Source organism: Dysidea avara, chromosome 7, assembly GCF_963678975.1.
Source record: "Dysidea avara chromosome 7, odDysAvar1.4, whole genome shotgun sequence".
Classification (NCBI taxonomy): domain Eukaryota; kingdom Metazoa; phylum Porifera; class Demospongiae; order Dictyoceratida; family Dysideidae; genus Dysidea; species Dysidea avara.
Genome location: NC_089278.1, coordinates 24,536,196 through 24,551,349, shown reverse-complemented (window position 1 = coordinate 24,551,349; position 15,154 = coordinate 24,536,196).

Here is a 15,154-nt window from a genome sequence, read left to right as displayed (position 1 = left end):
GATTAGCTACAAAACTTTACCTGTAGAAAGTTCAACTACAAACAGGTCACCCTGTAGAGAGTTCAGGTCACCCTGTAGAGAATTCAGCTACAAACAGGTCACCCTGTAGAGAGTTCAGCTACAAGGTATTCACCCGGTAGAGAATCCAGCTACAAACAAGTCACCCTGTGGAGAGTTTAGCTACAAACAAGCTACCCTGTAGAGTAGAAACAAGTCACCTGTAGAAAGAGTTCAAGTCACTCAGTAAAGTCAGGGCGGGTTTAGGGGGGTTTCCTCTGAAATTAGTACATACCGTATTATATTAGGACTTTTTCTACTGATGAAACTTCATACTTTTGCCCAAAATCACCATTACGGCGTTCAATAGCATGTGGCTAGTGACCTTTCTTTCTTTTTTTTTTTTTTTTTTTTTTTTTTCTTTTTTTTTGATCTTCGGCCTACAGCTAGGCTGAAGTTGCAATTCCAGAGAACCTGAAACCCCCTCTGAAAATTTCTAGATCTGCCCCTGAAAGTGTTCAGCTACAAACAAATCACACTGTGAAGAGCTCAGCTACAAACAGGCTACCCTGTAGAAAGATCAGTTAATAGAAGCAGCAGTAGAGTGTTAAGCTATACAAACAGGTCTCCCAGTAGAGTGTTGAGCTACAAACAAATCACCCTTTGGAGAGTTCAGTTACAAACAAACCACCCTGTAGAGAAGTCAGCTACAAAAAAAGTCACCCTGTAGAGAGCTTGGCTACAAACAAGTCACCTGTTGTGAGTTCAGCTACAAACGCTCACCCAGTAGAGCTAGAGTTCAGCTACCAACAAATCATCCTTTGAAGAGTTCAGCTTTACAGACAAGCCACCCTGTAGAGAGATCGGCTAGAAACAAGTTACCTGTAGAGCCGAAGTTCAGCTACAAATAGGTCACTCAGTAGAGAGTTCAGCTGCAAACAAGTCACCCTGTAGAGAGTTCAGCTGCACTTGGTAGAGAATTCAGCTTCTAACAAGCCACCGATCAGCTACAAACAAGTCACCCAGTAATTTAGCTACAAGCAAGTCACCCAGTACAGAGATCAGCTACAAAACATTACCCTGTAGAGAGTTCGGCTTACCTGTAGAGACTTTAGCTACAAACAGGTCACTCAGTAGAGAGTTCAACCACAAACAAGTCACCCAGTAGAGAGTTCAGCTATACAAATAAATCAACCCTGTAAAGAGTTCAGCTACAAGGTAGTCACTGGTAAAGAATCCAGCTACAAAAATGCACCCAGTAAATACTTGTAGAGACTTCAGCTACAAACAGTAGAGAGTTCAGCTACAAACAAGTCACCCTGTAGAGAGCTCAGCTACAAAAAAAATCACACTGTGCTGAGTTCAGCTACAAACAAATCCCCCTGAAGAGAGTTCAGCTACAAGCTAGTCACCCAGTAGTGAATTCAACTTTTAAAAATTCACTTATGCAGTAGAGAATTGAGCTAAAACTAGCCCGGTCACCTGTAGAGTTCAGCTCCTTTTGGAACTAAGTTACTGTATGTAATAGATCTACTATAGTAATAATATACAAAGTAATTTGTAATGAGGAATAACTGTTCAAAATTGTAACAAGTTGGAATCATTGCACAGTTACATGATGTGTCTGCCTGTTCATTTATGTAAAATTTGTATAATTACAGAAAATGTACAACATTAATCCACAACTGCTCCTTGTATAGTAAAGAAAAAAACAAACAGGCAAAAAGAAGCCCCAAAGCTGGCCTATTTGGAGTATACAAATGCAAAAAGAACCCAAAACAGCTAAGCTGTAAAAAAGGGTGTGACCCCCAAAAAACCATGGTGAAGAAAGACTTGAAATCCAAGTTGGCAAGCAAGAAACGGCTGTGACGGAAGGTAAACACAAAATAATTTTAATAATGACAATTCAGGTGAATTTTTTGCTAAGTCCTAGTGAAACTTGGAGGAGGCAAATTTGCTTGAATTGTTGTTATTAAAATTATTGCCACCTTAGCCATTTGTTGGCCGCCAACATGGATTTCCCAACTTTTTTCACCATGGCTTTTTGGAGGCCATACCCTTTTTTACAGCTTGGCTGCTATCTACAGCTGATTTAAAGAGGACTTTCTACAATAAGATTGTTATACAGTCATTATATACCCTAGTATCCATAACAATCTATTATGTGCTCTGATACTAGAATTATTTAAGCTTGCCTGTACATGCAAAACAAAAAAGTATCAATGATTTATGTACTTTTCCTACATACATAACATCATAGTAGTTTGCCTTGGCAAAAGAAGGAATAAACTCTGCAAACTATTTAGTTAAGTGGTTGTAATTTTATTTTTAGTTGATTGGCTTTAAATGGAGACAAAATAAACTGTACCCACAGCCAAAATGCATATACGTACATGTGACTTATACCAATAGCTTAACTTATATAATTAAAGCATCCCAATTAACTGAAGGGTTTGACAAAATTTAACTGATAACTATTGGTGTATGCATATTTCTATTATTTTCTATTATTTTCATATTTCTATTGGTGTAGAAAGTCAGACCACCACCACCAACAACAGAGTGCATGCATATAGTCTTACTAGCATTTTAAGCAATAGTTAGACCCTTTTTGTGGTGGATTTGGTGGATTTTGGAGGTGTCTAAGTTACTTAGGCCCTTTTCATGTTTACTCGTATGGGGTAGCGTACGGGGCAAAATATGTGTATGGTTCATAACATGTGCTTGTTCAAAATGTAAAAAAAACACATGATGCTTTTGCGTCCGCATCTAACTTGAAGCATGCACGTGCACCCACACCATTTCCGGCCTGGTCCGTAAGGCCAATGAAACTTGATTAGCAGTTCGCGTCATCGCCCGCATGCTTTTGATACACCCGCATGGAATTTCATTATTGGCATTTCAGATTGAAATACTCTAATAGAGCAGTCACTTTTACTCTAATGGAGCAATCAGCTATACTCTAATGGAAAAATCATTTGTTATATGGATTAGTAACATACTTTAGCTGTTTAATCAATGTAAATCCCACTTTTTTTTGGCAGAAATCTTCATGATTGGGATGTGTGTTGTGCTTTTGGAAAATAATGAATAATGAATAATAACCGCCCGCCCTCATCAAATTTTCAAAAATCTGAGCGAGAAACTGGTAATCAAGTTTCATTGGCCTAAAATAGACTTTCTAAACCGGAACTTCCGGTCCGACTGGTCCGGTTGGGTCCGTAAAATAGATCATAGATACACCCCATAATATTATATAACTTCCCGTCGTGGATCGCCGCTAATTTTTACGAGCGCCGCCAAATTCATGAAAATTCAGAGCGGCCAGAAGTCCTCGCGAGGTTGCATGAGGTTGGTTGTGCGAGGTTGAATCCAAGTGCCGGATCTAGTCTAGTCTAGCCACGTGAAATTGGTCCGGCGATAGACCTGTATGCTACTCAATCTAGCTACAATGTGTAAGAAAATTGTGATACTTCTTATCCTCGTCGCTTCTTCACAAGCAATTAGTGGTACGTTGAAGTGTATTAGATGCATATGGTCTGTAGACATTGTATCAGTGATGTAGGAAGTATAGCTAAGTATGTGACTAGCTAACTATGTGATCATAGATACTCACCCGTCAATGTCACACCCAATTGAGCTGGGCCAGGATCGAGGCCGGGATTCAGTTTGCAAATGATGCATAGCTATACTGATAGCTACAACTTTCCGGCCCTATATATATATATATAGAGAGAGAGAGAGCTTCGTGGCACAAATGCCATCCTTCTACATGTATAGCTACTACCAATTTCCATGCGCACTTGCATGCATGCATGCTTATTATAATTATTATATTTGTTACTGTGCAGCAATCAAAAGATTATAACGCACAGGTGCGATTATAAAAGTTACTTAAGTTATTGCAAAACTCACTTAGGGGTAGAGGAATTAATTACATCAGCAGGGAGTTGGTACCATAATTTGATGGTTGATGGGAAAAAGGAAAATTTGTATGTACCAGTTAGCTACAGTAATTGGTTGGTGATAGTAGCCACTCCTTAAACTTGAAAGTTTGGGGGGAAGATCATCTGTAGGCACAATCAAATATCCGTTTATTATTGTAAAAAGTACTTAATTTAGCTTGGGTTCTTCTTGCCTGTAACAATGGTAGATTAAGAGAAGACAACATGTTAGTCATAGGCGGCGGAAAAGGGGGGGGGGGGTCTAGCCCCCCCTCAGAGAGATATCACGCCGAAATTATCCTTGGGGCTGAAAACCGTGATAAAGATCAAGATACTCTAATAGAGCAGTCACAGTAAGAAAGCAGTCAGTGTGTAGCGAGCTATGTAAGGATTTTAATGTAGTTTATCAGCTATAAATGCGTAGCTAGTGAAGTGGTTGTCAGCTGGCTGTGACCTCTTTTTTTTGTCTCACTTTACCAAACGAGAGACAATGTAGTGCCTCATTTCCATAAGTCTGGGTCAGTCCAGCCCCCCCCCCTTATATCAACTACTTCCTCCGCCCCTGATATTAGTAAAACTTGCATACCTTGAAAGTCATTAAAGCAAAATCTAGCAGCAGTTCTCTGGATTGATTCTAGCTTGCTTATATTCAACAAGGTGACATTTAATGTGAGTAGGACATTCACGTAAGTTACGGTAGCCTTGCTGGTAATCTTTTGAACATGCTCATTCCATGAAAGGTTGCTTGAAATTGCTACACCAAGGTATTTGGTATGAGCAACTTGGACAAATAGTACAGCTTCAATGCAGTAATTGAAGACAATAGGGTTTTTCTTATTGGTAATTCTCAAGATTTCACATTTGCTGAGGTTAAACTCCATCTGCCAAATGCGTGCCCATGCATTGTGCAAGAGGATCTAAGTCTTCTTATAATGCATGACAGTCAGTTTCAGATTTTATGTAGGAGTAGAGTAATACATCATCAGCACACAACTTTACTTTAGAGCGTACTCGAGAAGGTAAATCATTTATATACTATAGCTACCAGCCCTGTGTGAGACAATTTCGGAGGTGACAAATCTCCACCACCACAAGCATTTTGATGTACTATACTGTCCTGCATGGCTGTGTACTGATTACATACATGCTTCTGCTAGCTAGCTATAGGCTATCATAAATCATTTAGTGTCAGCTGATGCGTCCAGGGGACCAGCCCAAAACTGAGAATACAATCATAGTATACATGCAGGGGCCCATGTAGGTACACACAATGCATAACAATTGTCAATCAAGAGTTGGGAAAATTGTTTGCAACTCTGGGGTAGCTAGAGCCGGTGTGTTTTCAATCAAGTCATTCTTGACCATTCTGGGAATCTCTTGCCATCAGGCATTCTTCTTTAAGAAAAGATTGTAGCTAACTGGCAGTGTAGCTGTTAATTCAAAAATTCATTTACAGGTTGATTTATATATTATACTCTTCCAATTTTAATATGTTAATGAATATTTTTAACACAGTTCTAAAAACAATGACAAAGATGTCAATAAGTCAAATAGAAAAATCTGAGGTTGGAATGATCTAGAGTCTTGAACGTTGACCACTTTCACTCTATTTTTGCATTTAATTGCTTATACTTTCATTATAGATTTGTTTGTTTTTGTTTGTTTGTCTTTCTTCCATTTCCTTGCCACACCCACTCGTGAGGTATTTATTGCCCTATCCGTGGCTGTGTGTGCTCGAGGACTCACTTATTACTGTACTACACTTTATTCATCAAAATATTGATGGTTTCTCTCTTGGTTATTGAACATGTATGACTAGGTGTATACTGTGTTAATAGAGTTGACATGATCATTAAAGTTTGCCAATGTTTTCTCAGTTATCCAGTTTACTGATGCATAGTTTTGATTATATCTGTAGCGTGTTTGTACTGTCCCACCATTCATTACTTAATGTACCATGCAGTGTTCTTGTATTAAGTGCTGCTAGCTATTGGCATGCATCAATACAAGTCAAAGCTGCTAATGATTACACAATGGAAGGCCTGAAACTGTCATTATTTGGTTGGGGCACAGCTTGTGGTTACCACTAACCATCATCAAATTACCCAATAATATTCATGATCAACATGTAGAGACTTTGACACCTGGCACTGGGTGGCAGCAAGTGTAGCTGAATTATCTATGATTATGGTGAAACAACTAATCACAGCAATTATAATGTGAGATATACAAACTCTATGTACATAGGTAAGCTTGATTCACCCACAAATATATCCATGCAACTTTTAAAGGCATATATAAGATCTAATTTTTGTCTGCTTAGCAATGATAATACTAATCAACTTGCTTTCCTCACTACAAGCTTGCATGTGCATCAGTTGTTATCAATTAACAAAGTGGCAGCCAATTTGTTGTACATATTCATTTCCAAAAATCCAAACAGCAGCTATAATTGACTGCATGCCTAAATGCACATAATATTGTATACATTTAAAATGTTAAGAAATAGGGTATAAGCACAAAATTCTGGCAAGCATGGCTGTAGTTTACACTATTTTCATGCTTGGAGTGGCAAAGCTGTTACATATGTTGGTAAAGCTGCCCAAGCATGAGGGTGGGATACAGATCAGTTGACTAGCTAAGTATACATCACACATATGTACTGATATTTATGTAACATTATATTATTGTCTGTTGATTCCAGGAAATTTACACATTTACATGCAAACTAGATGTGTATATGAAACTCCTTTCCTTATTCTGGATTCATGATTCTTTAGAATTCTGTATATATGGTTACAGTAAACTCCATGAAGTGTATAACTGCTTTCATTGTATTTCAGGAAATGGTTAAGAAAGTATGTATGTTCCAGCTTTTGTATATTAAGGAAATTCAAACTTGATGTCTGTATATATATATATAACCAGGCCTATGAGAGCATGTATAACAGTGTACATTGTGCTTTGTACACATGCTTAACCCATGTGCAAGACCTATACAAGGATATAGAGTGGTACGTGTTTTATTACTTGATTAACAAGTTCAGCCTGCTCAGCCATGCATAGATAATGTAATAGAATAGCGGAAACATAATTACTAAAACAGTCCACCCATGACATGCCATAATAACAACCAACTTTAACAAATTATAACTTCTTGAAACTACAGATTATGAGCTGCCATTAATTTATTTTATTGGAGTTCTTTTGCCATAACATATTTAACCATTCTCTTATATAATTATAGAATTACATGAAAATGGATTCATAACAAATGTATTATCCCATCGTGTAGTTGTGACTAACACAGTAGTTATGTGCATGTGAGTCTCTCATACATCAAATATACAATTATTTAATGGACTAATAATAATTTAAAGTGATATTTAATTATTTTCATCTTTTTGTTGATATAGTCACAACCAATGCTATCATTTCAAGCTTAGTAGAGCCAACTAATGCAGTTTCTGTGATTGAATCAAGGTCATTGATATTCATAGAGAGTATTAAAAGCTCCAGTATTAGTGCTGCTTCAAGTACAATAGTGTTTATGACTGCTTCAGCAGCACATGACAATATTGCCATGTATACTACTGTTGTGTCTACAATATCCCCAACAGTGAGAAGTAGAGAGAGCAAAGGTGATTACATAGTAATGCAAACTATAATACAATGTGTAGTTTTGTTTGTTTAATTGTTTTAGGTTCACCGACATATTCTACTACTCTCTATGCAACAATCACAGTTGTTGCTGTATTGCTTGTTGTGTTTGGGATCATCACTTGTATAGTGATGTATGTGTATAGACAAAGTAACTATGTTGTTGTGTTACGTGTCAGATAGTGTGTACAATTGCATGGTTATATATTGCTGAAGATCACTGTTTACTTTTATGTATCATTTCATTACATGTGTGGGAAGCGTAGCCTTGGGAAAATGTTCAGACCTCCTGCTTTAGTCTCATTTGACCAAAGCACTTTTCTTTGTCATGATTAGGTCTACTCCGAGTAGGTGCTTATAATTTCAGAAAGTGCCTCGACATAGAAAAAGTGATCTAGCCATATGAGACTACGTATACGGTTCTGAAAGATCAGGTTTACCTCTCTAACACTGCCTGGTGATAAGCTAACAAAATTTTTGTCTAAGTAACTTACCCATATCTTTCCTGCTTATAAATGTGCTTTAACACTTTCAAAAAGTTCAAGTGGTGTTATGACTGTTATCTGGGTAGTGCTAAAAGCCGGAACAAAACCAATTGGGGGGCGCGCCAAGTTTGAGACGGATTTTGTTTCGTTTCCAACTGCCACACAGTGACTAGAATTGTGCTAGAGTTCATTTCCTCCTACTTATATGCAAGCTAGAAATCGCGCTCTGGAAGTTTCTATTTGATGCCCGCCATGTAGCATGTTTTGCTCTTACCAATCCATCAAATTCTGTTTAATCCTGATGTAGAATTGCTTCCTTGTCATTCTAAAAGGTAAACTACTGTAGTATTTTCATGTTATAGTCGTGTCCAACTCTTTAGTAACAGCGAGGATGGTTTTCTGAAGTCTGCCAGCATTGGCTATAATTTACGAGAGTTAACCACAGTGTATGTTGGTGGCTGTGAATCATATGCTTACAGTGCTTACAAAATAATAGTTTAGCAGGTTAAATGATAGTTTTTCAGCGTAGGTAATTGCAAAACGCTTTCGTGTAGTGGGCATTAAATAGAAACTTCGAGCGAGCGATTTCTAGCATACCTACAAGTAGAAGAAAACTAACTTCAGCACAATTCTAGTCACTATGTAATGGTAAGAAACGGTGTACAATCTGCAAAAACGATTTATTAAGTTGGCGCGCGCCCCGTTCCATTCCGTTCCGGCTTTTAGCACTACCCCTGTTATCTAGTATATTGATACGCTGGACAACATGAAACAAAACAATGATGTACGTAGGTCATACTGAAAATTTAATTCACTGCATGGTTGAACAATCATCTCTTGTGAAAGTCCCTAACTTACCTGATCTCAGTACAATAATACTACCAGGTAAGCGGTGCATGGTATACTGTGTGAATCATTTGAAAGGTCGAGTAGAAATAAACCAGTCAGAGTTTTGTGCATGTCCATGGTTTTCTCTAGTCATCCAACAAATGTCTATACCAATAATTTGACATCAAATTTAATGTAGTATGAAGCATTTTTCTTACTCTAGAATTGCTACATAATGAATATCCATGATTTCAAGTTTCACTATTAGAAAACGGTCTTGAATTTTACTATATCAAGACACACGGTAGTGTGTCGTGCGGCCCAAGAAGCCGGCGCGTAACACCCGTGAGTATATTGACAGGAAGAAAGAAAATGCAATTTTCGCACCTCCGTAGCTCTGTGTTGCCTTGACGAAACAAGACGATTTTTGCTGTGGACACTCCCTCCAACTTCAGCACTCCACATTCCAAATTTGAGCGAAATCGCTTTAAGCGTTCCCGAGATATGCGACTTCAGAAATTGGCTTAGTTTCTTCGTTTTTTTTCTTCTTGTCGCACACTTACAAAAACTGCTATAAAATGCGAACGACATATCCGATTGCCTTGAAATTTGGCACACAGAAGGGGGTATAAAGGCGCATCTCGGTACCAACCTTAGCTGGAATACGATAAACAGGCAAGAGTTATGAGCGATTATTCACGAAAAATAACACCAGTATGTTGTCACGCCTACAGGTTAAACCGCGTATGGGAAGAAGCTGAAAATCGGTGGGTGAATAGGTTAACTATTGAACCTCAAACCTTTTGTGGTTTGAAAGAAATTGAGCTAAAAACCAGGAAGATACAACGAAAAAACCAACAGTGTGTAACAATTATGCAATCGAGATTAGCTAATAAAAAGCGACTGCTTGCCACGCCTACCAGATAAATTGCTTGGGGTAATGCTTGGAAAATCGTTGTACAGATGGAGTAATCATCTTAGAAAGGCTCATCAATGGTGTAGAAGAATCAGACTTAAAGCCACGGAGTTATAACAGGAAATCCAACTTGGTGCAGCAAGTGCGAGATCGAGATACTCTAATAGAGCAGTCACCCTGAAGAGAATTCAAGAGATCAGTTAAAAACAAGAAACCTGTATAGAGATCAGCTACACACAAGTCATCCTGTAGAGAGATCAGCTAGAAGAAGTTACCTTGTAGGGAGTTCATGCAACTATGGAAAGAGATAGTTCAACTAGAAGAAATCACCTTGTAGAGTTCAGCTACAAAGAAACCACCATGTAGAGATTTCAGTTACAAACAAATCACCCTGTAGAGAGATCAATAGAAGAATTTACCTTGCAGAGAGTTCAGCTACAAAGAAACCATCATGTAGAGAGCTCAGCTACAAACAGATCTCCCTGTAGAGAGCTTAGCTAGAAGAAGTTACCTTGTAGAGAGTTCAGCTACAAAGAAACCATCATGTAGAGAGTTCAGCTACAAACAAATCTCCCTGTAGAGAGATCAGCTAGAAGAAGTTACCTTGTAGAGAGTTCAGCTTCAAACAAATCACCCTGTAGAAAGATCAGCTAGAAGAAGTCACCTTGTAGAGAGTTCAGTTACAAAGAAACCACCATGTAGAGAGCTCAGCTACAAACTAGTGACCTTGTAGAGACATCAGCTATAGAAGAAGTTACCTTGTAGAGAGTTCAGCTACAAAGAAACCATTCTTTAAAGAGCTCAGCTGCAAACAAATCACCTATACAGAATTCAGCTACAAACAAATCACCCTGTAGAAAGATCAGCTAGAAGAAGTTACTTTGTAGAGAGTTCAGTTACAAAGAAACCACCATGTAGAGAGTTCAGCTTCAAACAAATCACCCTGTAGAAAGATCAGCTAGAAGAAGTCACCTTGTAGAGAGTTCAGTTACAAAGAAACCACCATGTAGAGAGCTCAGCTACAAACTAGTGACCTTGTAGAGACATCAGCTATAGAAGAAGTTACCTTGTAGAGAGTTCAGCTACAAAGAAACCATTCTTTAAAGAGCTCAGCTGCAAACAAATCACCTATACAGAATTCAGCTACAAACAAATCACCCTGTAGAAAGATCAGCTAGAAGAAGTTACTTTGTAGAGAGTTCAGTTACAAAGAAACCACCATGTAGAGAATTCAGCTACAAACAAATCACCCTGTAGAGAGATCAGCTAGAAGAAGTTACCTTGTAGAGAGTTCAGCTACAAAGAAACCATCATTTAGAGAGTTCAGCTTCAAACAAATCACCTGTGGAGAGTTCAGCTACAAACAAATCACCCTGTAGAAAGATCAGCTAGAAGAAGTCACCTTGTAGAAAGTTCAGTTACAAAGAAACCACCATGTAGAGAGTTCAGCTACAAACTAGTGACCTTGTAGAGATATCAGCTAGAAAAGTTACCTTGTAGAGAGTTCAGGTACAAAGAAACCATTCTGTAAAGAATTCAGCTGCAAACAAATCACCTGTACAGAATTCAGCTACAAACAAATCACCCTGTAGAGACATCAGCTAGAAGAAATTACCTTGTAGATAGTTCAGCTACAAACAAATCACCCTGTAGAAAGATCAGTTAGAAGAAGTTACCTTGTAGAGAGTTCAACTACAAAGAAACCATTTTGTAAAGAGCTCAGCTGCAAACAAATCACCTGTACAGAATTCAGCTGCGAACAAATCACCCTGTAGAGAGATCAGCTAGAATAAGTTACCTTGTAGATAATTCAGCTACAAACAAATCTCCCTGTAGAGAGATCAGCTAGAAGAAATTACCTTGTAAAGAGTTCAGCTACAAAGAAACCACCATGTAGAGAGTTCAGCTGCAAAGAAATCGCCCTGTATAAAATTCTGCCACGAACAAATTGCCCTGTAGAAAGATCAGTTAGAAGAAGTTACTGTTACAGCGAAACTTAACATGTCACAGACAACTCATCATTATCATTGTGGTCATTCCTATATAGTGTATGCATTTACAAGTCAAAGTGTTAATACCTTCAAAGTCCTAATAACTTGTTATAAAAATATAGTTACATATCTCAGTTAGGATAATCTCTGTTATTACACTTTAATAATATAAACTTTATTACACTACTCCCCTCTCCAAGAGGACTGCCTGCAGTCCCAGAGCTAATTAATGTTGGACATAATCATCATAGCGTGTTGGTGGATGCCTTGTTCTTTCAGGATAACGCCTTGCTGGTTGTGATGGGGCAGTCACTGTTTGCTCCTGTTGTACATCATCATCATCGTCTTCATCAACAAGCTGTAGGTTCCTCCCAATGGTAGAGTCAGGGCTGGGTGGTTGTATATCCATTTGCGGAGTGCTCAGTTGTGTTGAATTGTTCAGTCTCATGTTACTTGGACATGGCTTCAACCGATCAAAGTGGACCACCTTTCTCTGATTCCTGTTTAGGGTGTGCTGAATCCGGTAAGTAACATCTGACAGTTTCTTAACTATCTTGAAGGGTCCCATCCTTGGATGATTGAGCTTTTGTCTAGGGCCTTTCTTTGCAACTGCTGAATGAAGCCAGACTAAGTCACCTGGTTTGTAGGGTTGGCCATGGACTTTCTGATCATAAAACTGTTTCTGGCGGACGTGAGAGTTGGATAATCGTGCTCTCACCAGGTCGTAGGCAGTTCTCAGCTGCTTCTGAAGTGCCATTGCATATTCTCCTGGAGTAGAACTTGGTGGAGGTGGTGTGTTAGTCTCGTACATTACATCCAAGGGTAGTCGTGCCTGTCTGCCAAACATCAAGTAGAATGGCGTATAGCCGGTCGAGGATTGCACACTAGTGTTGTATGCCATACACACCTTACGGATGTACTGCTCCCAATCAAAGGGATGGTCTCTGGCAAAAGTTGATAGCATGTCAAGCAAGGTTCTGTTGAACCGTTCCACAAGCCCGTCGCTTTGCGGATGGTATGGCGTGGTTCTGGTCTTGTTAATGTTTAGCAGTCGGCATATCTCTGTGATTAGTTTAGACTCAAATTGACGTCCTTGATCAGAGTGTAATTGTTCTGGTATTGAAAACCTAAGGAATACTTCTTCTACAAGTTTTTCTGCTACTGTGGTTGCCTCCTTGTTTGGTACTGGAAAAGCCTCCATCCATCGACTAAAGTAATCCCCAACCACCATAATATAGGAATTGCCCTTCTCACTCTCAGTTAGTGGGCCTACTAGGTCAACTGCCATAATCTGAGTGGGATAACCAGCTGAAATGGTTCCCAGGGAAGCACGCTGTCTTTGGGATGGATTCTTTCTTGTGGCACACTGAGAACATGTTTGGCACCAGTTTTGCACATCAGTGTAGTGCCCTGGCCAATAGAACCGTTCCTTCAGTTTGTTAAGTGTTTTTTCTTGGCCTAAATGTCCACCACTGGTTCCTTCGTGTGCCTCACATAGGATCTCACTTCGCAAATTGTTTGGAACAATCAGCTGGAATGATCTAGAGTTGCTCGTAGGCTGCACATAAACCCTATACAACACTCCATTATGAACGGTGAGTTGGTCCCACTGTTGGAGGAGACGTCAATATTCAACACTATGACCTTTGGCTAGGTCTGATATTGGCTTCTGGTCTGTTTCTTTGGCTTTGAGTATTAACCCAACACAGTTATCAGTCAGTTGAAAACCACGCATGTCCTCGGAAGAGTATCCCCCTGTTATGTTACTAGATGAGATGGTCATAATTGGCTGCTCCATCAGGTGAGTCTCTCTGCCGCATTGCCGGCATGGGTAACGGGACAACGCATCCGCGTTACTATGTTTGCGGCCTGGACGGTGGATAATTGTAAAATCATAGTCCTGCAGTTTCTCCAACCATCTTGCAAGCTGTCCTTCAGGCTCTTTGAATTCCTGAAGCCATGTCAATGCACCGTGATCTGTTCTAATGATGAATGGAGCACTGAGGAGATACTGTCTGAAGTGTTGAAGATATGTAACCATGGCCAGGAGTTCTTTCCGAGTCACACAATAGTTTCTCTCAGACTTGGTAAGAATCCTGCTTGCATAACATATTACGTGCTCTGTGCCATCAGACTGACATTGAGATAACACTGCGCCTATCCCTGTATCACTTGCGTCAGTATTCAAAATAAACTGCTGTGACCAATCTGGTAGGGCCAGAATTGGTGCTGAAGTAAGAAACAATTTCAGGGAAGCAAAAGCATTCTCACATTGTTCTGTCCATTTAAATGGAGTTTTCTTCTCAGTTAGCTGGTGTAGTGGTTTCGCAATGGAGGCAAAGTCCTTCACAAAACGTCTATAGTAATTGGCGAGTCCAAGGAACTGCTGGGTTTCCTGGACTGAAATAGGCCTAGGCCATTCCTTCACCTTTAAAGTTTTGGATGGATCTGGCGAGATTCCTGTAGAAGAAACAATATGGCCAAGGAAGTTTACTTCATGTTGTAAAAACTGACATTTTTTGGGTTGTAGTTTTAACCCAGCCTGCTTTAGTCGCTCAAATACTTGCTGAAGGTTTGCTAAATGTTTTTCAAAAGTTCTCCCCATAATAATTATGTCGTCGAGGTATACGAGACAGGTAGACCATTGAAGTCCAGCCAGCACAAAGTCCATTAGACGCTGAAAAGTGGCAGGCGCGTTACAAAGTCCAAAAGGCATTACATTAAACTCAAAAAGGCCCTCTTGAGTGGAGAATGCAGTTTTGGCCCGATCCTCCTGTGCCACCTCAACTTGCCAATAACCACTTTTCAGGTCTAATGTAGTGAACCAAACTGATCCTGCTAAAGTGTCCAAAGTATCATCCACCCTAGGAAGTGGGTATGCATCTTTTACTGTCAAACTGTTCACTTTTCTGTAGTCAATACAAAAGCGAATTGTGCCATCTTTTTTCTTCACTAGGACGATTGGCGATGCCCAGGGACTTTTGGATGGTGATATAATACCTTTTGTAGCCATTTCATCTAGTAACTGACGCACTGTATCACGACGTGGTAGTGGTATTCGCCTAGCTGCTTGACGGATTGGAGGAGAGGTACCAGTATTAATGCAGTGCTGTAATACATTCGTTCGCCCTAAATCTTTATCACTACCATTAATCACATCAGAGTAGAGGGAACACAAAGCTAGGAACTGTTTTCTCTGAGCCTCAGTGATGTCATCAGGTAAGGGGTGTGCTGTTAATAGGTCATTATGTACATCATCTGTTAATGGTGTCCCATCTTCTCTTGCAGTGCAAATTGTGTGTTCATTGATGTGCTTTGTGGTAGCAATTTTGC